This window comes from Cyprinus carpio, chromosome A23 (assembly GCF_018340385.1).
Source record: "Cyprinus carpio isolate SPL01 chromosome A23, ASM1834038v1, whole genome shotgun sequence".
NCBI classification, from domain to species: domain Eukaryota; kingdom Metazoa; phylum Chordata; class Actinopteri; order Cypriniformes; family Cyprinidae; genus Cyprinus; species Cyprinus carpio.
The window spans coordinates 23890716-23915159 of NC_056594.1; the positions used below are offsets into that span (position 1 = coordinate 23890716).

Here is a 24444-nt window from a genome sequence, read left to right on the forward strand (position 1 = left end):
GGGGGGAAGGCCCTTTAATCGTTCGGGTGGGGTATAATTTGCGGTGCTTTCTCCGGGAAACAGGAGCAGGATCCGCTGCAATCCTCCGCGACCAGAGAAGGGCGTGGCTTGGCCATGGACTGGCGTGCACAGCAGGTGAGGAAGTGTTGGTTTGTCAGGGGAAGGGGTTCGCAGGTGAGGGGGTGCCAGAAGAGTAGTGAGTGTGCGCCCGCAAAGCGTACAGGGTCCGGGAATGGGTCCGGGGGCTCATGCTTGTCCCGACGGTTTTGGGGTCCGTCTTCTTTTCCGGGTAAGCAAGGACGGAAAGGGGCGTAATAAAGGAGAACACGGTTTTTGAGGCACAACCCAGGGGGAAAAAAGGTAGTGCACAGTGGGGTAATGGTGCTGGAGGTTAGAGGTGATGATGGGTTGGAGAACAAAGACGCTGGAGGTAGTGGAAAACAACGCACACGATGGGAGACTTGGAGATACGGGAGATTGCTGGAGAGAGGTAAGAGGAAGATGGAAGAGACAAACAGCGGACAGACAGCATGGGAATGATTGATATGATGTGTTTATAAACAGTGATATGTGAATAAATATTTCTGGGTAAAAATCTGATAGTTTAGGGTGACTAATCCTAATAAACGAAATTTTTATTCCCAACACTGAATGGTGTTGAAGAAACGTTCAATTCAGTTTTTACGGACAGTTTGGAGTTTTGGGAGTGGCTGCTGACAGCTGGTGCATGTGCTGTGCGGGGACGAGGGACTGGCTTTTGGTTGACTAAACGGACCGGATTATAGTGTGGGCCATTGTGTGCTCATGAGAGCTGCATCGGGACTGTGAAAAGCGCATGCGATCGGTGGGGACGCTGGTGTTGTGCAACACACATGTGGTGAGCTCATTCATTTTGCTCCACAGGTGTTTTCGGCTACAAAAAAACCTCAAACTTTGATTCAGGCCGGCAACGTGAACTGTGGGAGAGTCACATTTTATATTAAATAAGAGTTACACTGCCAATCTTCTTGTTTGTTTACCCATTATTTATGTTTATTATTTTATTTTTATTCAATAAAAGGTTTTTATTGATTTTGTTTAAATGTTTGTTGAGTTATTATTTAATTTCCCAATTTACTACTGTGGGTTATTTGGAAAAACCAGCACCTGATAAACATGCCCCTTATTAGAATAATAGACATTTGAGTTAAAATTAGAATTTTAAAAGAACTCAGGTTAGCCTTCCCTAATAACTCACTAATGGGGGGCACGACACAGTTTTGCGAAATATTGTTTTCTCAAATAGCCTGAAAAACCACTTCATGAAAGCGTACAATTTTTTGCAATATCTGGGGATTTGCAAAAATGTACAGTTTTCCTTTTGGTGGATTTTCAATTAAATTTGCGCAGTGTTTGAAGGGTAATGGAAACGCTTAGTGAGGGGAAAGTTTCGGATCATTTTACTGACTCGGACCTTTGAGTCCCGTTCAGAAAGTGAACAAATCTTATCTTCTGTCAGGAAAAAGGAAAAAAGTAATAAAGATTAAAACCCATGAAAAGTAAAACCAGTAAATTTTTCATAAATTCTCTTGCGTGAAAATTTTTCCCTACTCATTTTCTCGTTTTCAATTTTTGGTATTCTATTTAAACTGACTAACAGTAATATATCAAAGAGTCATCCTTGTTTGACAACATGAGAATAAAAAGGAAGAGTAATGGACTATACGGCCATATACTGTTATACCTATATGAAATTTAATTGAATATAAAAAAAGCACATTACTGTATGTATCGGAGCTAATTTTGCCTTAAAAGGGTCTTATCAACTCTTTGTTAAACCCAGAGTTAATTCCTCAATGGTATGAAAAAGGAAAATTATTTTCTGTTTTGGGAATAAAAATGCATAAATCATTGTGCTGCTCACTGCTCTCTAATATAACAAGATTAACAACAGGTCATTAAAAAATATATAGACATACTTTGCTTATAGAAGTTCTGATATCTCAATCTCTGAAAGAATGTTAATATATACAGCAATAAGTATAATTCAACATACACATTAAGAATATATAATATATATATATAATATATATATATATATATATATATACACACTATAGTTTATTACTGTTGTCAATATCTTGGTGTACCGCATAGACAGTATCACACTCGTTTGTAAAAGTCTATTCTCTGGTATAGATATTAGTCTGAAAAAATAAACTTAAAAACGTTCAAAAACCCATTAAATAAGATGTTAATTCACTAAAAGAGACCTTTAAAAATGAATAAGGACTAAAAACCCTTAATATCAAAAGAGGACAATTATTCACATTTCAAATATGAGCTGTGGATGGGGTGGAGATGGAGATGTAGTATAAAAAACCTGTTGCTGTAGAGACAAAACACGAACGAGCGGACAAGCTGGTTAAAAGCAGGATAACTGTTCACTTGCTCAGCACGTAAAGTTTCGGTTCAGTTTCTTTGAACAGACAAGGACAAAATCCATGTAAGTAATCATCCCCGCCCATTTTTGAAACTTATTATTATTTTCTTAGAAGACATCTAGAATTCATAGGCTTTTTGGGATCAACAGTTTGGTTAAAAACAATTGTATTTGTTATGTTTGGGATAGTTTATTAGTTAAAAATTTTGGGCCCTTAATTTTTGGAACAGCTAACGTTCACAGGTTAGTATGTTTTGGCTGTCTAGTAATTTCAGCTCAAAAAAACTGGAGATCTGTTTTCTAAGAACAAAGAGACCTTATTTATGAATTATTAATCATTTACTGACCAAATTACAGATCACACTCATGTCTCTCAATTCTTCTTTTATGCCCACATGCCTTTTGTATACAACCCTATAAAACCTCTGCCACATCGTTGGACCACATGCCTTTGTATACAACCCATATAAAACCCTGCACCTTTGGGCCGTTCCCAGCCATGAGACTGCAGGAGTCGGCAAACAGAAAAGCAGCATGCTACAGACCGGTTCACCCCAACCCTTGCGTTAACTCATGCACTATCCCTTATCCTTACCCATATGTTAACCCTTGCACTACTCCATATGCTACTTCATATGCTACTCCATATGCTACTCCATATGCTACTCTACATGCTACTCCATATGCTACTCCATGTGCTACTCCATGGCTACTCTAATGCTACTCCATTGCTACTCCATATGCTACTCCTTATGCTACTCCTTGTGCTACTTCATACGCCAATCCTTGCAGTTTTGTCACTCAATGCCATGATAATGAGAAAAGGGAAGTCGTCGTCAAGAAATATGCGGATGACTTCACAAGCACACAAGTCTGTGGAGCAAAAGAGTAAGAGTCTTTGCATTTTCTTTATTTTGTCCTGCAGTTAATGATGGGAAATGTGTTATTCTTACTCATAATGAATGAGTAATGAACTCAATGAATGATTTGTTTAATAACTAATTACCTGTTTTCTGCTTTTATCTCTTTCAGATGCTGTTCTCGGTGAGTAAAGTTGACCTTCTCAATGCAGGACTGGACAGAATCGTCTTGAGCATCACACTCTTTGTTTCCTTGATGATCATTCATCGTCCGCAGGGACGTGTTTAAAACATGTGGGTTGATCTTTGCCGTCCTTTCAATCCAGTTGTGACAAGCTTCACCTGGAGCTCAAACTAGGTTAGTTTTTTAAATGATCCGACAATAGAGGATATACTGTATCTACTAGTGGGGAGGACACATGTGAGGAGCTGAACCCAGCACTTGTTTCAACTCTTGTTTAACAGGTCATATCCCATCCATCCGGGAGGGCACTTATGTGATTGTTCCAATTGTGGAAGAATTCAAGAGAGACTGCTGGGGGGCAAAGATCATCGAACGAAGCCAAACCGAATCCAACATGTGTTGCACATCGTTCGATGCTTGCGTTGGACGATCCCAGCTCAGTGTCGTGACACACTGTCAAGGAGGCAGATTTCACTTTACCCTATGTCCTGAAAATGATATTTACATGCTGTTCAACCCCTGGTGTAAAGGTACGTGTTTCATGCCCACTTTAAACATAAACATGAACCTGAATATTATTTTAAAGTCCAATTTTTTCTTTATCAGATGACTGTGTGGTACCTGAGTGATGAGGCGGAGAGAGCTGATATGGCTGGAAATGGACAGGGCAAAATCTACTATGGAACTAAGCAGCAGATTGGCTGCAAACATGGAACTTTGGTCAAGTAAGAGCCAAACTTTCATTAATATAACACAAAAGTTCAACAGTATCTACATGTTTATGATATGTCAGAGACAGAGGCACCACTATGGTTTCTGTTTTTTCCTAACCTTCCCATACCTGAGATATAATTCCACAGAACAAGTGCACAGGATAGCATGAAGGGGTTGTTTCACAATATCTGATTTTCTTCCTCTCTGATCTGATTCTTAGTATGAGAAGGGAATCTTGTCTGCGTGTATGTTTGTGTTGGAGAAGAGCTGTACACCTTGCTCAGGGTGGGGAAGCCCCATTAACATTTCCAGAGTGGTTTCTGACATGGTGAGTCTTCATTTCCTTTTTATAAACACCCTGATTTCATTTGGGAAAGCCTAACACAATGTCAGATTTGTTCTCTTTTTAAATGCAGTATTTCTATAATATTTTCATTTTGTCTCTCCATAACGGGTTATTGCCAGCAAAAACTGTGGTTGTGGTGGTACGGGTCACACCACTATGGATGGAATCGCTCCTACATCCTGGTGCACCCAGCAGTGCCATCCTAAAACAGTATACCAATGTTGGAGGATACCAGTAGATATGGACAAGAGCTTGGCCTTTTGCTGGAGTCACCAACACACTAAGAGTTCCTATAGAGTGAAAAAGAAGAAAAAGTTTTGAGAAAGTGATTGTAGATGTAATTAACTTATATTCTTCTCTTTCTTGTAGTGTTGAGGTGTTTGGGTATTCCTGCTCGTCCAGTTTCAAACTTCTGTTCTGCTCATGACACTGATGTTTATTTGACAACTGATGTCTATTTGGATGAGGAATTTCAGCTGATCGATCACATAAAACCATGATCCAATCTGGTAAGTTCATTACCATTTAATGTCACCAGAGTTCCCTTGAAGTCCATGAAGTGTTCTATTTCTTTCTTCTCTCTTCCATGTAGGAACTACCATGTGTGGAATGAGGCCTGGATGAACTCGGTCAGATCTGCCATCTGGTTTTGGAGGTTGGCAGGTGTTGATTCCAACCCCTCAGCTGACCGGCCAGGGCTTCTTTCGCTGCGGCGCCCCACCTTGGTTGCTGGTCCGAGCGGGCAGGTCTTCCGGAAGCAGATGTGCCCTTCCTTTTTGCAGAAGTGCGTTTTTCCTTTAATTTACCATTGCATACAATTACATACAGCAATCATACAGACATAGGACATGATTCTGTTGTTGCTCTAGGTGAACAATGATTAAGGTGTACTGCAGCGGAGTGTGATGGGACTTTGTGTGTTGTTCATATTGAGAAAGATTAGCTAGGTCACTGAATCATACCCAAGGCTATCTGCTCAGAGAACGGTAGACATCACCCACTCTACCAAACACCACTTTGGTAAAAACCACATGCATTGGCACTTTAAAATCTCTGCCTGCAGACCCTATACATTTTTGAACCATGGTGCCTTATGAAAAATGATGAAAGTTTGGATGTCCCTCTGGGATTAATACCTTCTCTAAAAATTCCTTCAATTTTCAATGATCAGGTTCTTCTGAGAAGACCAACTGCTTTGGAAATGGCCCTTCGTCATGGCTTGAGAAGATGCACATACCCAACTGCCCTGTGCGGAGGATGTTGTCTGTGAAGTCAGCCTGAAAGAGGATGGACTATGTGTGGGCCCAAGGATGCCGGGGTTTGACATCAATCTAAAAAACAAATGCAGCTCACCTCGTAGCGTCCACCCTCTACAGACAGGCTGCAGCCACGTACTACACCGGAGTTGAGGAAGACCTTCCTGAAAGAGAGACCAGACATGCATCGAGCTCAAGGCCTCTGAATGTGAGAAAATCATAAAGATTTAAATGATAAAGTTGAATGTGAGAAATTAATAAAGAGTTGCAATAGATGAGACCACAAAGTTGGTATAATGCGCTTCTGGGTAAAGAGACTTGTAATCCCGGAAGCATGAGTATTCATTCAGTGTTTGTCATTTTTTTCTATAATAGGCAGACCTCTGGAATGGTCCCTGAGTTATGATGAGTATAAGGAACCTGGTTGATCACACCTCACTGATGCTCAACCTCTTTGGTTGCGTGGGGTTGAAGCGGGTTCTGGCCGCAGTACAGCTTGAACTGCATACGCAGATCTTGTTATCGCTGTGGGTTCAAAATTACAGTTCAACCGCTTAATCTTTTTTATCGGGTTAAATTATTTTAGTGCTAAATTGCGTCTTGTATGCGGTTCTTCCTGGCCTCACTTATCTGATGCTGTCTTAGGTCAAGAAGTGCCAGTCAAAATCACTTTCCAGAATCCACTGCCTTAGCGTCCTGGGCATCTCTGTATTCAGCTTTCTGCTGGTGCTTAAGGCAACATGCCAGAGGCTGTGAACTGGTGGGTAAAATGTATATTATTTCTGCTTACCAAAAATAATGAACTATTTTTTGCATTATTCTATTTTTAGGTTTTTAAATAATTATATAAATTATGATTGCTGAACATAATGGTAGAAGAAGCTCAGTATCTGTTGCTAAAGTGTTGCTTAATCAAAAACAACAAATTTTACAATTATGTTTTCTTTTCTTTTTTTTTCTTTCTTTTCACAGTGACATTGCAGGGCATTCCACAGTGTGCCTGACAGAAAGTTTATTCCCATGTGTCATGGCCCACAGAAACTTCTCTGGCATCATTCTGACTGTCCTCAGCTCACTCAGGTGCATGGATTCTCCAACATTGTTGTCAAACGAGCACTGTTAAACCAATCAAAAATAATAGAAAAAACAGAAACATCATGAAAACCCAGTGAACAGAAAGTGCTCTGACTGGAATGTTGATTTGCAGAGTTAGATAACAGCTGTTAGTTTTCATATAGTACTTTCTGAAGTTAATAAACCTTAAACTTCTACTCACAATTAATTTAATCCTGATGTAGTACAATTGCACTAATGCTAAGTAGAAGACAATGTCATCTTTCGCTTTTCTGATTTTTTAGCAGATCTTTTTGAAATTGCCATTCCTTGAGGTATGAAAGCTTATAAATGTAATTCTAAATAGTCATTAACCAGTTTTTACTCATTTAAAAACTCAAGTAATTGTATCATGGTGTTGGTTACTCTGTCCTGTGTAGCTTTCAAAGGTAATATAAAAATCCAGCATACTAAACTGTGTCAGTTTGTGATATAGAGGGATCTATTAAATGAGGCTTTATTCCTCTTGTCATTTAAAATAGTAATACATTCTTGTCTTTTATACTTTCCGTAACATAGAATTTATGTATATTTTATATACACAGTACTATCAAAACCTTTGCAGACTGCTTGTTTCTAAAACCTCAGACCATTAATAAATAGCCAATTAGTTTGCCAGCCTGTCGTCCTTAAAATCTTTATTACTGTCACATTTGCTTACTGACAATAACAGAAAAATAGAATTACAAAAAAATATAGATTTTTTTTCCCCATTTTTTGTATTGTATTTTTTTTGTACTTATTTTACTTGTTATTTTGTGGAGTAACTGGGATGGTGATAAAGAAAAATACACCATGCCTTAGTCTGTAAACAGGGTAATTTTAAAGAGGCCAGGATGCTAAGATAGAAAAAAATTAGCAGGCACACCAATTTTTACACTGGTAAGGTGAAATATATATATAAAAGACTTAATGCGATTTGGGGTGGGGGTTATATGGATGCATGAGCGTAGAATAATGGGGGATATGGGGGATGTGTCCTTCCCCACTTTTTATAAAACATAAATTCGTCCCCCACACTTTCTTTCAGGCAAGTGTGTTCACATAAAGGTTTTCAAGGGCCAGTGTGAAAAAAAAATTCTATATTTAAATTCAAAGAGAAAAGATATTCTATGCATGACCTGGCATTTATTCATATCCAAAATGATGAGATTTACAGACCGCTAAATACTCTCATGCAGTTTATATTTCATTCATACTAGAAGCCAGAGGGCGCTTTTGAGCAGAAAGGTGCCAAAAACGAATTCATAGAAGCAATAACTGTCCAGCGCCTTGTATTGGCGGACAGCTTATGCCAAGTTCTGACCGTTATGTTCCTTATCACTTCTCACGTGTTTTTGTGAAAATGTAGTTTGCAGAGTTGTCTCGTGATTCTTACTATTGTGAAGTACATGCAATGTTGAATAACCCCTGTCGCCGATCCATAGAGCAATGTGAACACCAGCAGCCAACTGAATGCTACCCCATACTAGTGAGGCAGTGGCAAAAATATCAGTGCTGGAGTATATTGCTAGATCTCAGTGCTGCGTTTGACACTGTCGATCATAACATACTACTAGAGAGACTGGAAAACTGAACTGAAGTTATGGCATTTGGAAACAAAACATGAAGTTTCAAAGGTGAATGCAGACCTTGCTCTAAGAGACAAACAACTAAAATCAAGTCAGAAATCTTGGTTTGATTTCTGGAGACAGACCTTAGTTTCAGTGGTCATGTCAAAGCAGTAACTAAATAAGCATACGATCATTCTAAAAACCATGCAAAAATTAGATGTTTGGTTTCCAGTCAAGACTTGGAGAAACTTGTTCATGCCTTTATCACAGCAGGGTGGACTATTTGTAATGGTCTCCTCCTACTGGCCTTCGCAAAAAAGACCATTAGACAGCTGCAGACTCATCCAGAATGCTGCTGCCTGGATTCTGGCTAGAACCAGAAAATCTGAGCCATATCACACCAGTCCTCAGGTCCTTACACTGGCTTCCAGTTACATTAAGGTTGATTTTAAAGTACTTTTACCACTCATTATAAATCACTCAATGACCTAGGACCAAAATATATTGCAGATATGCTCACTGAATATAAACCTAACAGACCACTCAGATCATTGGGATCGAGTCAGTTAGAAATACCAAGGGTTCCCACAAAACAGGGGAGTCCGCCTTTAGTTTACTATGCCGCCGCCGCAGTTGGAATCAGCTTCCAGAAGAGATCAGATGTGCTAAAAACATTAGTCACATTTAAATCTAGACTCAAAACTAATCTGTTTAGCTGTGCATTTATTGAATGAGTACTTTACGATGTCCGAAACTGATTGCAGTTTTAAAAATTGCTTGTATTATTTTGTTTTATTTTCTTCATGATCATTTTACTTTCTTTTATGTAAAGCACTTTGAATTACCATTGTGTACGAAATGTGCTTTTATAAATAAACTTGTCTTGCCTTGCCTTGCCTTGCCTTGCCTAGTGTGAAAACATCGGTGATCCGACGAGTTTGAAAATCGTGCATTGTGAACTCGCATTAGACCAGGCATTCAAACTAGTCAGATCACCATTGTTTTCCACACTGTCTGACTATCTGGGGTAGCATTCAGTTGCTGCTGTGTTCACATTGCACGATGGGTCGGCGACAGGGGGTTTCACATTGCATGACTTTACAATAGGAAGAATCGCCGACAACTCTGGGCTCTAAACTACATTTCACAACACACGTGAGAAGTGATAAGGAAATAACGCGAGAGTCCGCGTGCGTCAAACCAGAGTTCTCGAGCTGGAATTATTTAAATGATAAGATAGCCTGCAAATTGTCTGTGCATGGATTTCCAGCTACAAGGAGAAAAAGGAAAACAGATTATGTAGGAGGGTACGGTGCCCCTAAGGAGACATGGTCGGTTCACTTAGTTTTGTCGTGGCCACGACATAACTCGTGGGATCGTTATAATATGTCGTGGCCACGAGATATTAATTTGAGGGAATGACATATTAACTCTTGGGAATGTGATATTATGTCGTGGCCACGAGATCATTTTGTCCACATTAAGGAACTCGAGCCCCTTAGATCCCATTTTGAGGAAACCACATATTTTTCTCGTGGTCACGAGTTTAATGCATAAACAAACCTGCATGACCATAGAAATCTGGGATTATTAAAAATAGATATTTTATTTACTTTAATTACATTAAACATTTAATTTAAAATTTGAATATTATTTTTATTATTATTACATTAACTTATTAGGGCTATATTTTTTATAAAAAAAAAAAATTCCGCTTTCAATTTGTGTATTGCGTTACCTAGTTAACATTTTGTATAATTATGTTAGTATTTGCTAGCCTGCCATATATTTTGTAAATAAACGCCTGAAAATTATGCCAATAAAGTTTTGACTTTATGATTGTATTTATGCCCATGTGCAGGGCATGACTTAGGGGGGTGGGGGCACCCTGGGCTTGAGGTTATGTTTTGGGCCCTATACCTACTGTACACTACAAATGCCATCAAATAGATCATTATGGAGTAACACAAGATACACAAACATATGTTTTTGAGGTTCATAAATAGTACAATTAATATGCAACATGTCTAGGCTATAGTCAGAGTTTAAATGTAATATTAAATATTCATTATAATATAATAAACAGCATGTGTTCTCTCAGTTGAGAGATCAAAACCCTGAAATAACGCTGAGCAAAAAGTAAAAAAAAAAAAAAAAAAAAAAAAAAAAAGCCAGAGATGTTGTCTTGTTAGTATTATAAAAGTTATTGTCATATCTGTGTCCTTTTATGTCAAATTCTTATTTAATCAATAAATTCAATCAAATGAAAAGACATGCTGGCTATTAACAATCAAATGAATCCACTAGCCACAAAATTCATAGATGGATTGTGCATAAATGTTAAGTTTAAATTAGGGCTGGTAAACAATTTAATTTTTTTAATCTAATTAATTACATGATGTGGCGATTAATTAACTGAAATAATCACACATCAAATTTTGAGAAATTACTCCCAAAAGATCATTCAATGTCATTGTTGTGTAAAGCATCAAACACAAATGACAAAAAGTAGGTTCAGAAAGAAATATTTTGTTTGATAAAATTTATTACATATACTCTTTTGGACCATGTAAGTAAATTATGACAGAATTGTCATTTTTGGTTGGGTGAACTATAACTTTAATAATTTATTTTCTTAATTTTATTATTATTACTATGAAAATATTAAATTATTTCTTTAATAAAATGATACTCCTAATAATAAACTAAAACTGCCAGTAGGTGGTGGTAAATGTCTTAATGATTAAGTCATTGAGTCATTTATTCATTCATTTTGATTCGTTCAAATGGCTGATTCATTAAGGAGTAAAGTAAATGCTTCTTTAAGAATGGTTCATTGAATCATTAGGCTTGTTTGACTTGAAGCGGGTCATCACCATCAGATCGATCGGTGTGTGACATCAAAGTACCACAAGAGCTTTAGAGACCACATGTCTCTTTCGTGCTTTTGAATCGCTCTCGCAGTACTTTGATGTCATACACCGATCAGTCTGTGCAGCACCACTTCAAATCCAACATGCCTATGGCCAGTGGTTCAATGCCCCAAATGGTTCACCCAATTCGTTCAAAACGTGGATTAAGAAATGAAATGGCGCTGTGTGTTGATCGGAGATGAACAGTTCTGCTTTGTCTTTATATTTCGGTTGGGAAAAAATTGAGCAAACAGACAACATTGTGTCTAAAATAACACAATATTAACTTCTTACTGAACTGTTGTATAAGATGAACATCACATTTGCACTCGTTTGATATTGCACTAAGCCTACTGCTTGTGTGATATTGCTTAAAGGGGTCATATGATGCGATTTTTAAATTTTCCTTTCTCTTTGGAGTGTTACAAGCTCTTGGTGAATAAAGAAGGTCTGTGAAGTTACAAAGACTAAAGTCTCAAATCAAAAGAGATATTCTTTATAAAAGTTAACACTTGTCCACGCCCCCCTGAAACAGCTCGTTCTAACACACCCCCTCATCTCTACGTCAGTATGTGGGAAGATTTGCATAACACCGCCCAGATGTTCACGCAAAGAAAGAAGGCGTACCTTTTATTCTCATTGTAGTATTGTTGTTGCCGCCGCCGCCGCCATGTCGTATTGATGCTGTGTGGGGATTAACCTTATGACAAGTGTTACGGTCACCTGCTTGTAATATAGACACCGGACCTCCGGTATGCGATATCCATTTCTTTTATTGGTTATGTCATCTGTTATGGAAGACTAATGTTGTCTGTGCGTGACCATTCGGCGACGCGTGTCCTCAGGGTGAAAGGCAAATCTTGTCTGTGCATGACCATCCGGTGACAGGTGAACTTAGGGTGAAAGATTTTATAGTCCATCACGGTGTGGGGTTTCCCCATCAGCAACGGCTTTGGATTGCATTCGCTTAGTTAAATACAGGCCTCTCAAATTTCTGTGGAAATCAGAAAAGAGCTGTCAAAAATACATAGACATGGACTTCTTATACTCACCTGAAACCCCTGAGAAGGAATGGGACGAGGAGATGATGGTCAGGCTGACTTTGGCCCCGGGAAAGCCGTAAAACAGTCATTTGTGCTTGGCAAGGTTTCTCAGTGAAATACGGACAGCGTGCAAGAAAAATTAACCAAGAACAAGATAATGTGTGCTCATATCATAATACGAGTCTACGTACCCTCAAATATAATCTGCTGACTGTATAAATCGTTTCACAGCGATATACCTATAAGGTTTTAAATAAAAATCCTAATAATTAAATGGAGATAAAAAAAATCAAAAAAGAAACTGTAAAAATCGTTTCACAGCGATATAATAAATGTTTTAAATAAAAATCCTAATAATTAAATGGAAATAAAACAATCAATAAAGAAAATGTATAATAAAGGTTTTAAATAAAAATCCTAATAATTAAATTTTCAATAAAGAAACTAGATTAATATTGTACAATTGAATCCTCTAAAACAGACCCCTATCTTTCACCCCTATCTTGGGCTCTCTCTGTCTCTGTGTGTGCGCGTCTTAGACCCATAGACTCCTGTCATTTTTGTGAGAGTCAATTTGCATCTCTTTACACACTATACCTTTGTGTTCAAAAAATCTGAGGATTCCATACGACGTGACCATTTGGCATTTTCCCAGAATCTGTGTCGGTTATTTCATCAGTATTATGGTCTCTCCTATAAAATCCTCTCACACACTGTAGACACATCTGTGGACCACGCGCTCAGGTATCCTGTTGCATTTATGTCTCTTTTCACCCCTCTCTTGTGAGCTATCTGTCTCTCTCACACGCACGTGTACACATTCAATCATCCCCAAGCCTTATTTTCTTCTTTTAAATGAAAATAAATAAAGCGATCTCACATGATATAAAACAAACAAAAACATTTACACTAGTTTTAATCATCACTAAAAATATAAAAGTTGTACATTTTACCAGGATCAGACAGGTTGAACGATATGGGCTACATGTTTTCATTGACATCATTGACATGTTTTATTCAGACTTTCCATAGGCACAATTCAATTCAATTCATATTAATTGTCGCAACACATTTTCTACATTTTCTTTTTCAAAACCTGTATAATTATTCATTTTTACTGTACACATACCACCACACAATACATATATATCAGTGTAATATCCATGCCACTATACAAATTTGTATTCTGATAAATCATAAACAATCATAAACAAGCACACATACACATAAACATATCAAGTTAAAAAGAGACTTATCTCTATTTTAAATAATATGAAAATAAATAAATAAAATATATAATTATATATGACAGCATGCTACTAAAGAAAAAGTATTCACCATTCACCATTCAAGTTTTCGCCATTTAATTTTATTGAACTTATAAAACACATCGTAGTAACAAACATGTTACTAAAGCAAAGCAAATTATTTATTATACATTTTAATCATGTATTCCACATTTATTTGTTTATTGAACTAATAAAACATATTTTAAACTCATTTTAATTTTACTTTTTCACTAACTACGCATAAACGCTGCTTTCTCAAAAACACAAATATGTACATTCATGCTGTTCACATATTTTTGTAGCCCAGTTCGTGCTGAATTCAGTATATTCAGACTTTAGCCATTAATACGTTTTAAGATACTGAAAAAACACAAATGTCAGGGCATGTCAAAACATCTCCAGTGCCCCAAAACCCACACAGACTCCTGGGGGTTAAAGAATATGGAAATAAATAAAATATATACTTGTATATGACATCATGTCACTATTCATGTTACTAAAGCAAATCATTCATTTTTTAAAAGTATTCAACATTTAAGTTTATTGATCTAATAAAACAAACTATTCTCTTCTTTTAAAGAAGATAGAAGCAAATAAAATTGTAATTATATATAACATGCTGTATAATATAAACATTTATTATAGTTTTATGTCACAATAAATATGGCTTACGTGGATGTCCATTCTATGAATGAAATGTTTCCAATAAAATAAAATGCATTTAGTTTAATTTGAAATATAAACAAAAAACACATAAAGTTCAGAAGATCAAAAATTTACAAGACTAAACATTTTCAGACCCACTCAGAGGAGGGTGGAGTTACAGGTCAGAAGATCTGAGATGTAGTCTGTTAACCCTTTTCCAGAGTCAACGTCTTCATTAAAAAAAGAAGAAAAAAAACTGTATTATTACTATTAAAGCACAATCTTAAGTGTTCAAATAAGATCTTTCAAAATTAAAAGATTGTTTAGATGAAATCTTAAATGTTTTCAATTAAATGTTTTTCTTATTTGTTTTCAAATGTAACCTAAATTATGATTTTTATTAACATTACCTGTTCAAATCTTACTTTATCATTTTAAAGGAAACTTGTACTTAGTTTATTTTATTTCAAATCATTTTACCGCTTAAAAGGCTAAATAAGAAAAGTGACCATATCTCAGCGTTTTCCTAGTGTCCTGTAAGGTTTCCGTACTCAGAATCTGACATCCTGATCTATTTCTTCACTTATTGTTCTATATCAGACTTTTCTGAACCGTCCTTTTATCAGCGAGATAAATATCATCTACATATGTATTATTGGTTATCCACTGAAAATATATGTAGAAAGTTACAATATGTGATGTATCCGCTTTGTATGCTGTTTTTTGAAGAGAAATTGTATGACTTTTGTAGGCACTAACCCCTGTAAAGTTCCCATTCATTGAAAATGTTTGTCAACTACAGACACGTGAAAAGACTTTCCAAAAACGTCCATGTCACCATGACACGCATTCTTTGGATACTTTCTGAGTCATAAACCTTGCTTGAATGAAAGAACACATCCTTTATGAGGGACTTCTGGGTCACAGGGGCCTCTGAAAATATTTAATTGCACTTAAAAAGCACATATCAAGCTAAATTAAAAAGTGCACACCACACTCCTGATGTCATGCAGTAGAAAATACCTACACCATTAAAACCTATATACAATATGTTACGTTTTAAGATGGACTATGTTTTCATGTATATGGCTCTAGTTTTCTATTTTACAAAGATTCAATTCATTCCTAGTAAATATTGAGGGCCAAAACATGATATTACAAAAGTGTCATATTGCACATGTGGTTGTTACATAGTTTTATAATCCAAAATAAATCCAAACAGATCCACACAACACACCACACACACACACACACACACACACACACACACACCACACCACACACAAAGATGTCATTTCCACAAGGTCAGCAGTCCATAATTTCCCCCAAAATCAAGTATTGCAATGTACATTTTTATAACACTTTCTGATTTTAAAGCATAAACTTGCATTATTATTATTATTATTATTATTATGTACTCACATAGATATAGAATAAACCTTATTGTCCATGCTTTCCCTCTATACAGACCCCAAACCTGTTCTATGGGGGCAAAGTTGTAATTTCCTAGTTACCCGGAAAGTGTATTTAGCGTCATTTAAGAAAAGGGTCATATTGTATATACAGAAAAACCTCCTCTTGATCTACTGTGACTGTCATTTTACTAAATCAGATGATCAGGATTACGGATGACGCTGTACACATTTTGTTTGTTGGACTTTATATGACTGTAGGTGAGGCCTTCTCTCTAAGATCGGCCAGCATTCAGCGTTTATAGAAATAAATGAAAATTAAGAATTTTTCTACTTGAGAGCATTTGGACTAAGTCGGTATTTCTTTTTTGGACAATTGTCCATTTCCATATTCATACAATGAACCGTCAACACGAAAAGTAAATTTGCTGTTTTACACATACACCTATTACAACTGTAAACATATTCTAGCCTTTCTCTAAAAGCTACATATTCAGTAAAGTTGAGGTTGTAAACCCTACAGACACAAAAAAAGAAACAAAATAATAATAAACAAAATAACAAACAAAATCAATAACCAAAAAAACAAAACAAAACTACTAAACGAAACAAATTATATGAATACAGAAAAAACCACTCGTGATCATTTGGGTATATTTTTGTAAATGTTGTTTTAACCGTTTTTCCTTGCACCGTTTTATCTAGAGCTCTTGTTCAGATAGCTTATGACAATGTTCTCATTTTATTTGTCATACTCATTTCTTTTCAAAATTCCCGCTAGACATTAAAGCCTAGGACCGCTTGTACTACTTCCCATAGGTCATAAATTATAATCATCTAGCAAGTGCTACATTTCTTCTGTTTTGTCCACTTTTGACAGATTTGCTAGAGGGTCTACATCGACTTGTAATGCGATCACAATTAAAAACCATAACATTATAATACACCCACACTTTGAAAAGGTTATAGACATAGTCGTTTATACAGGAAATATATTTTCACAACAGAAATATGTATCGGTATAACAAATACCTGATACTGAATCTCTCTTTTTTCTAAACTATTATGAAAGTTTTTTAATGTCGATTTGATTGCCTGCCCACCTACCTGATGTCGCTATACTTTTTTCATCGTTTGTTTTTAGATGAAGAATTTCTCAGATTTTGGTCAAACATGCGGTGAGTGTTCGCTGGAAAAACGAGAACAAACACAGTATACAAGAATTAAATGAAAGTTGAGAGAGTGTTTAAACCGAGATTGTTTTTTAGAGCATTTTCTGGTCTGTCTACAAAGCGGGCGCGCGAGACACAAGGTCTCAATATACTATACTTTTCCTCTGTTACATGTACATCTATTTCAAATAGAATGCATATAAAGTTACACATTTACAAGTTTCTGAAGATGGTGTGGAAACACTATTCTCTTCGTTATTCGTCTCTAAACATGACTTTAATAAATCAGTTGTTTTCTAAGCGAAAGCAAAGACTCAGTCCGTTTTATTCAGTCATTGTGATTTAGGCCTCAGCCTTTTAGTTTTGTTTCAGGAAACAGGTAAGACTGTAAGTACACATTGTCATGTCTGACTGTTCATCTTTAAGAAAACATGAGACCAGCAGTTTTTAACTACTCTTAACTGTATGTAAACGTACAAATCTTTTTAGCGACAATAAGAACAATATAGCCTAACAACACAAACACAAATGATTGTTCTATGCCTTTTACACACCAGGCTCATTCAGTATAATTATACCTAAAATTGCTAGATATCTTGACTTTATCCTCATGTTTAACGGTGCTGTTGAGCAAGGCCTCATCACACCGTTGTGGGATATAAACCGCAAAGTTTTTATAGGGTTACACTGTGAAACAATTTTATATGTTACCATTACTTTGCTAGTTCTTTCTGTTTGATTTTGTTTCCATCTCATGGTAATTGTTTAGTTCGTTGTTTCCTCCGATTTTGTTTTCATGTTAGATATGTTAGAGGACAATATTTCTGTTAATTTTGCGTGAAAAAAAAAAACAATTTACCCCGTTACCAAGATCGTTTCTTAATTTTTTTTTCCATCTACACTCGTACATTCAATCATACCTGTACTCTTTATATTTAAATTAAATTGATTAAAAAAAAAAATCTTGCTATGTGTACTGCGTTAGACTGTCACAACACTTAGTCCTCAACACTTCCTCACTTGTCGACAATTTATCAAAAGCTGTCAGCGAGGGAAAAATCTGGCTAAAATCATGCAGTGTGAACTCGGTATAAGCTGTTTGCCAATCACAAGGCACTGGGACAGCTATTGCTTCTATGCATTCGTTTTGAACTTTCTGCTCGAGAGCGCCCTCTGGCTTCTAGTGTGATTGAAATGTAAACTGCATGAGAGTATTTAGCACTCTGTAATCTCACTGTTTTGGATATGAATAAAATGCCAGGTCATACATAGAATATCTTTTCTCTTTGAATTTACGTTTTATTAAAAAGTGGGGAGGACACGTCCCCATATCTCCCATGTATTACATGCTATTGCATCCATATAATCCCTCACCCCAAAATTCAGTATTTAAGGTTTTTTGCTATATTTCGCCAATAGTAAACAGTGCCTGCTAAAGTTTTCATTCTTAGCATCTCTGGTCTCTTTTAAAAGGACCTGTTTACAGACTAAGCCATGGTGTATTTTTCTTTATCACTGTCCCAGTAGTTCCCCAAAATAACAAATCAAATTAGTAAAAAAAATAAATAAATAAAAAATAAAGTAATAAAGATCGCGTTCGACAGGTTGGCCACCACTGGTCTATATTAATGTTCTGAGGTTTTAGAAACAAGCAGTCTGCAAAAATTTGGATAAATGTGTATATAAAATTCTATGTTATGGAAAGTATATAAGACAAGAACGTATTACTAATTTTAAATGACAAGAGGAATAAAGCCTCATTTTAATAGATCCCTCTCAAAATCACAAACAGACACAGTTTAGTATGCTGGATTTTTTATTTTATTTGTTTTTATTATTTGAAGCTGAAGCTACACATGACAGAGTAACCAACACCATGATACAATTACTTGAGTTTTCAAATGAGGAAAAACTGGTTAATGACTATTCAGAATTACATTAAGCTTTCAAACTCATAAATGTCAATTTCTAAAAGACTACTAAAAAATCTGAAAAATGAAAAGACAACATTGTCTTGCATAAAGCATTAGTGCAATTGTACTACATCATGATTGAATGCATTGTGAGAAGTTTAAGGTTTACAACTTGAAAGTTAAGAGAAACTAACAGCTGTCAGTGTTATCTAACACTGCACAAAACAATTCAGTGTGAGCACTTTCTATTCAATTGAGCCCATGACGTTTCTTCTGTTTCGGTTATTTGATTGGTTTAACAGTGCTGTTTGACAACAATGTTGGAGAATCCATGCACCTGAGTGAGCTGAGGACAGTCGAATGATGCCAGAAGTTTCTGTGGGCCGTGACACATGGGAACAAACTTCTCTGTCAGGCACACTGTGGAATGCCCTGCAATGTCACTGTGAAAGAAAGAAAGATGATTTTATACTACTATATATATTTTATTTTTATTTTATTATATTTTTTTTATTAAATAATAACACAACTGTTTAGCAACAGATATTGAGTTTACCATTATGTTCAGCAATCATCATTTATATAATTAATTGAAAATTAAATAGAATGATGCAAAAATATTTCATTATTTTTTTGAGCAATTAAATTAATTTTACCCATAGTTGACAACTCTGGCATGCTGCCCAAGTCCCACGAAGCGGAAATACAGAGTTCTTCAGGACACAAGGCAGTGGATTCTGGAAAGTGATTTTGACTGGCACTTCTTGACCCAAGACAGCATCAGATACAGGCTGAGAAGAACCATATAACAGGCACAATTTAGCACTAAATAATTTCAACCAATCGAAAGATTAAACAGTTAAGCTCTGACTTTAAACTCACAGCGATAACAAGATCTGGTGTGCGCAGTCTGAAGTTGTACTGGGTGGCCAGAACCTGCTTCGTCTGAGCCCACGTGTCCAAAGAGGTTGAGCATCAGTGAGGTGTGATCCACCAGGTGTTCCTTATACTCGTCATAACTCAGGGACCATTCCAGAGGTCTGCCTATTATGGAAAAAATGACAAACACTGAATGAATACTCATGCTTTCATTACAAGTCTCTTTACCCATAAGCTGCATTATGCCAACTGGGTGGTCTCTATTGCAACCCTTTATCATTTCTCACATTCAGCTTTATCATTGAAATCTTTATGATTTCTCACATTCAGAGGCCTTGAGCTCGATGCATCTCTGGTCTCTCTTCAGGAAGGTCTTTCTGACTCCGGTGTAGTATGTGGCTGCAGCCTGGCTGTAGAGGGTGACACTACGAGGTGAGCTGCATTTGTTTTTTAGATTGATGTAAACCACGGCGTCCTTGCCCACACATATTCCATCCTCTTTCAGGCTGACTTCACAGACAACATCCTCAGCACAGGGCCAGTGGGTATGTGCATCTTCTCAAGCCATGACGAAGGGCATTTCCAAAGCAGTGCTCTTCTCAGAAGAACCTGATCAATAAAAGATAGAATAATATGCCCATATGGCTGAATTGCAGGAGAGACACCAAACTTCATAATTTCCATAAGCACCATGGTTTCAAAGTGTGTTGAGAGCTGAAGCAGATGTTTTAAGAAAAATTCATGTGGGTTTTACCAAATGGGTGTTTGTAGAGGTGTGTGATGTCTACACGTTGATCTGAGCCGATAGCCTTGGTACTGATGCAGTGACCTACTACATCTTTCTCAATATGGACAACACCAAAGGTCCCATCACATCTCCGCTGCCAGTAAACCTTATCATTGTTCACCTAGAGACACAACAGGAATCATGAGTCATATGTCATTATAATTTCTGTATGTAAATTGTATGCAATGGTAATTTAAAGGAGATAACGCACTTCAGTGAAAAGGAAGGGCACATCATGCTTCAGGAAGACCTGCCCGCTGCGGATCGCAGCAACAGAGGTGGGGCCGCAGCGAAAGAAGCCCTGGCCAGTCAGTTGAGGAGTGGAATCAATCACCTGCCAACCTCCGAAACCAGATGGTAGATCTGACCGAGTCATCCAGGCCTCATTCCACACATGGTAGTTCCTACATGGAAGAGGAAGAAAGAAACTAGAAACACTTCATGGAAATTCAGAGGAACTCTTGGTGACATTATAAATGGTAATGATACTTACCAGATTGGATTACGGTTCATGTGATCGATCAGCTGAAATTCCTCATCCAAGTAGACATCAGTTGTCAAATAAACATCAGTGTCATGAGCAGAACAGAAGTTTGAAACTGGAACGAGCAGGAATACCCAAACACCTCAACACTACAAGAAAGAGAAGAAGAATATAAGTTAATTACATCTACAATCACTTTCTCAAAACTTTTTCTTCTTGTCCACTCTGTAGGATAGGATGACCAAACGTGCCATTTTCCCAGAACATGTCCTGGCCAGGATTTCTATATTGCCTATAATATCCACGTTTTGGCTTCGTTTGCGCTGCACAGACCAATTGTTGTATGACAAATTACCGAGAGAGCAGACGGCTTCTTGCGCTTTTGAGTTGCTCTAACGGTACTTTGATGTCTTACACCAATCGGTATGCTCAGTGCTACTTCAAGTCGAACACTAATATGTGCACGTATTTGCATCGCTTTGACTGTTCTCTGCAGATCCCACCTTCTCACACACCATGATTGGTCGATTATGTACAATGTCTGCATGTTATTGATCAAACGATCATTACCTTCATTAAGTATGAAAACAGGAAACCAAAGCCAAAACCTGGATATTTTAGGCAATATGGAAATCCTGACCAGGAGGTGTCCTGGAAAATGGCACGTTTGATCACCCTACTGTAGGAACTCTTACATGTGTTGGTGACTCCAGCGAAGGCCAAGCTCTGTCCATATCTGACTGGTATTCCTCCACATTGGTAGTACTGTTTCAGGATGGCACTGCTGCTGCACCAGGATGTAGGAGCAATTCCATCTCCATAGTAGTGTGACCAGTTACCCACCAGCACACCATAGTTTTTGTTAGCAATAACCTGTTAAGGAGAGACAACTGAAAATATTATAGAAATACTGCATTAAAAAGAGTCTGACCATTGTGTTAGGCTTTCCAAATGAAATCAGGGTGTTTATAAAAAGGAAATGAAGACTCACCATGTCAGAAACCACTCTGGAAATGTTAATGGGGCTTCCCCACCCTGAGCAAGGTGTACAGCTCTTCTCCAACACAAACATACACGCAGACAAGATTCCCTTCTCATACTAAGAATCAGACAGAAGAGTAAAGAAATTAGAGACTGTGAAAAATCTGTCATGTTGTATTGTGCATAAAAATTCTGTAGAATTATATCTCAGATGGGATTAGAAATGGGATGTGAAAAAATTTTCCAGCAGCTACCCCAATAGGTTCCACCATATTTAATTTGCACCTTTGTTACTTAAAGGCAGGGGTGAACATAAGTTTTTCAGCCTGGTTCTCATAAGAGCACCTTGAGATTTGGTTTGGTCCTTACAATGCACATAGTGAGACCCATTAAATAAAACCTATAAAAAAATGAAACTAATAATAGTGATAATACTGAACTTTATTTATTTATTTATTTATTTATTTATTTATTAATAAAACAATAAACAAAAAATTAAGTGTGATAATACTATTATATTGTATATAGGTCTGAACTTAATTATGCAGCACATTTTTTATTTTGGTCGCGCATGCGCACCTGCTTATAAGAACACTTACTAGAAAAATAACAATTTTGTCATTTCTAACATTTTCTTTGTGACGCACAACTCCCACTGAAGTCAGTGGATTCACAGCATCTCTCTAACATACACACGAGTTAACTGTAGACACTTTTGTAATATATTAGTGAGAGTTTGGCTCTTACTTGACCAAAGTTCCATGTTTTGCAGCCAATCTGCTGCTTAGTTCCATAGTAGATTCTGCCCATGTCATTCAGCACATACTCAGCTCTCTCCGCCTCATCACTCAGGTACACACAGTCATCTGATAATGAAAACATTGGATTTTAAATATATATTCAGGTTCATGTTTATGTTAAAGTATAATCAAATATATACCTTTACACCAGGGGTTGAACAGCATGTAAATGTCATTTTCAGGAGCATAAGGTAAAGTGAATCTGCCCTCCTTGACAGTGTGTCACGACACTGAGTTGGTATCGTCCAACGCAAGCAGTTGGAACAGAGTGCACACACAGTTGGATTCGGTTTTGGCTTCGTTCAATGATCTTTGCCCCCCAGCAGTCTCTCTTGAATTCTTCCACAATTGGAACGATCACATAAGTGCCGTCCCGGATGGATGGGATATGACCTGTTAAACAAGAGATTTCAGTGATGGTAGAAATGCTGGTTCAGCTCCTCACATGTTCCTCCTCTATATATGTAGATACAGTATATCCTCTATTGTCATGAGCCATATCGAAACTAACCTAGTTTGAGCTCCAGGTGAAGCTTGTCACAACTGGGATTGAAAGGACGGCACAGATCAACCCACATGTTGAAACACTGTCCTCTGCGGACGATGAGATGATCATCAAGGAAACGATGTGTGTGATGCTCCTGACGATTCAGTCCAGTCCTGCATTTGAGAAGGTCGACTTTACTCACCCGGAGAAAAAGCATCTGAGAAAACAGAAAAGCAGAAAACAGGTAATAAGTTATCAAACAAATAATTAATTGAGCTATTATGAGTGAGAATAACACATTTCCCATCATACACTGCAGGACAAAGATAAAGAAAACGGGAAGACTCTTACTCTCTACTCCACAGACTTGCGTGCTTGTGCAGTCATCCGCATATTTCTTGACGACGACTTCCCTTTTTCTCATAATCATGGTAATGAGTGTCAAAACTGCAAGGATTAACGTATGAAGTAGCACAAGGAGTAGCATATGGAGAAGCATATGGAGTAGCATGTAGAGTAGCATATGGAGTAGCATATGGAGTAGCATATGGAGTAGCATATGGAGTAGCATACTGAGTAGCATACTGAGTAGCATACTGAGTAGCATACTGAGTTGCATACTGAGTTGCATATTGAGTAGCATATGGAGTAGCATATGGAGTAGTCCAAGAAGTAGCACATGGAGTAGTGCAAGGGTTAACGTGTGGGTAAGCATAAGGGATAGTGCATGGGTTAACGCAAGGGTTGGTGTGAACCGGTGTGTAGCATGCTGCTTTTCTGTAGCCGTCTTCCTGCAGTCTAATGGCTGGGAAACGGCCAACGGTGCAGAGGTTTTTGTATGGGTTGTATACAAAAGGCATGCTGGGCAAAAAAAAGAAAGAAATGAGAAACATGAGTGTGATCTGTAATTGGTCAGTAGATGGTTAATAATTCATAAATAAGGTATCTTTGTTCTTAGAAATCAGATCTCCAGTTTATTTTTAAGGCTGTTCCCAAAATTATCAGGCCAAAATTTTTTACTATGTAACCTATACAATCATTTTTAACCAACTCTTGATCCACAGAACAGCCTATGAATTCTAGATGTCAGCTCTCTAATAGCAATTAATAATTTAATAAAGTTTAAAACAATGTCTGAGATGATTACTTACATGGATTTTGTCCTTGTCTGTTCAAGAGAAACTGAACCGAA

The 24444-nt window shown here is 37.1% G+C and overlaps 2 pseudogenes; one reads left to right on the plus strand and one right to left on the minus strand.

Annotated features, from left to right (window-relative positions):
• Positions 1-452: 452 nt before the first annotated feature.
• Positions 453-6538, plus strand: LOC109088483 (annotated as a pseudogene).
• A 12561-nt stretch (positions 6539-19099) lies between these two features.
• On the minus strand, positions 19100-23676 carry LOC109105426 (annotated as a pseudogene).
• Positions 23677-24444: the final 768 nt, after the last annotated feature.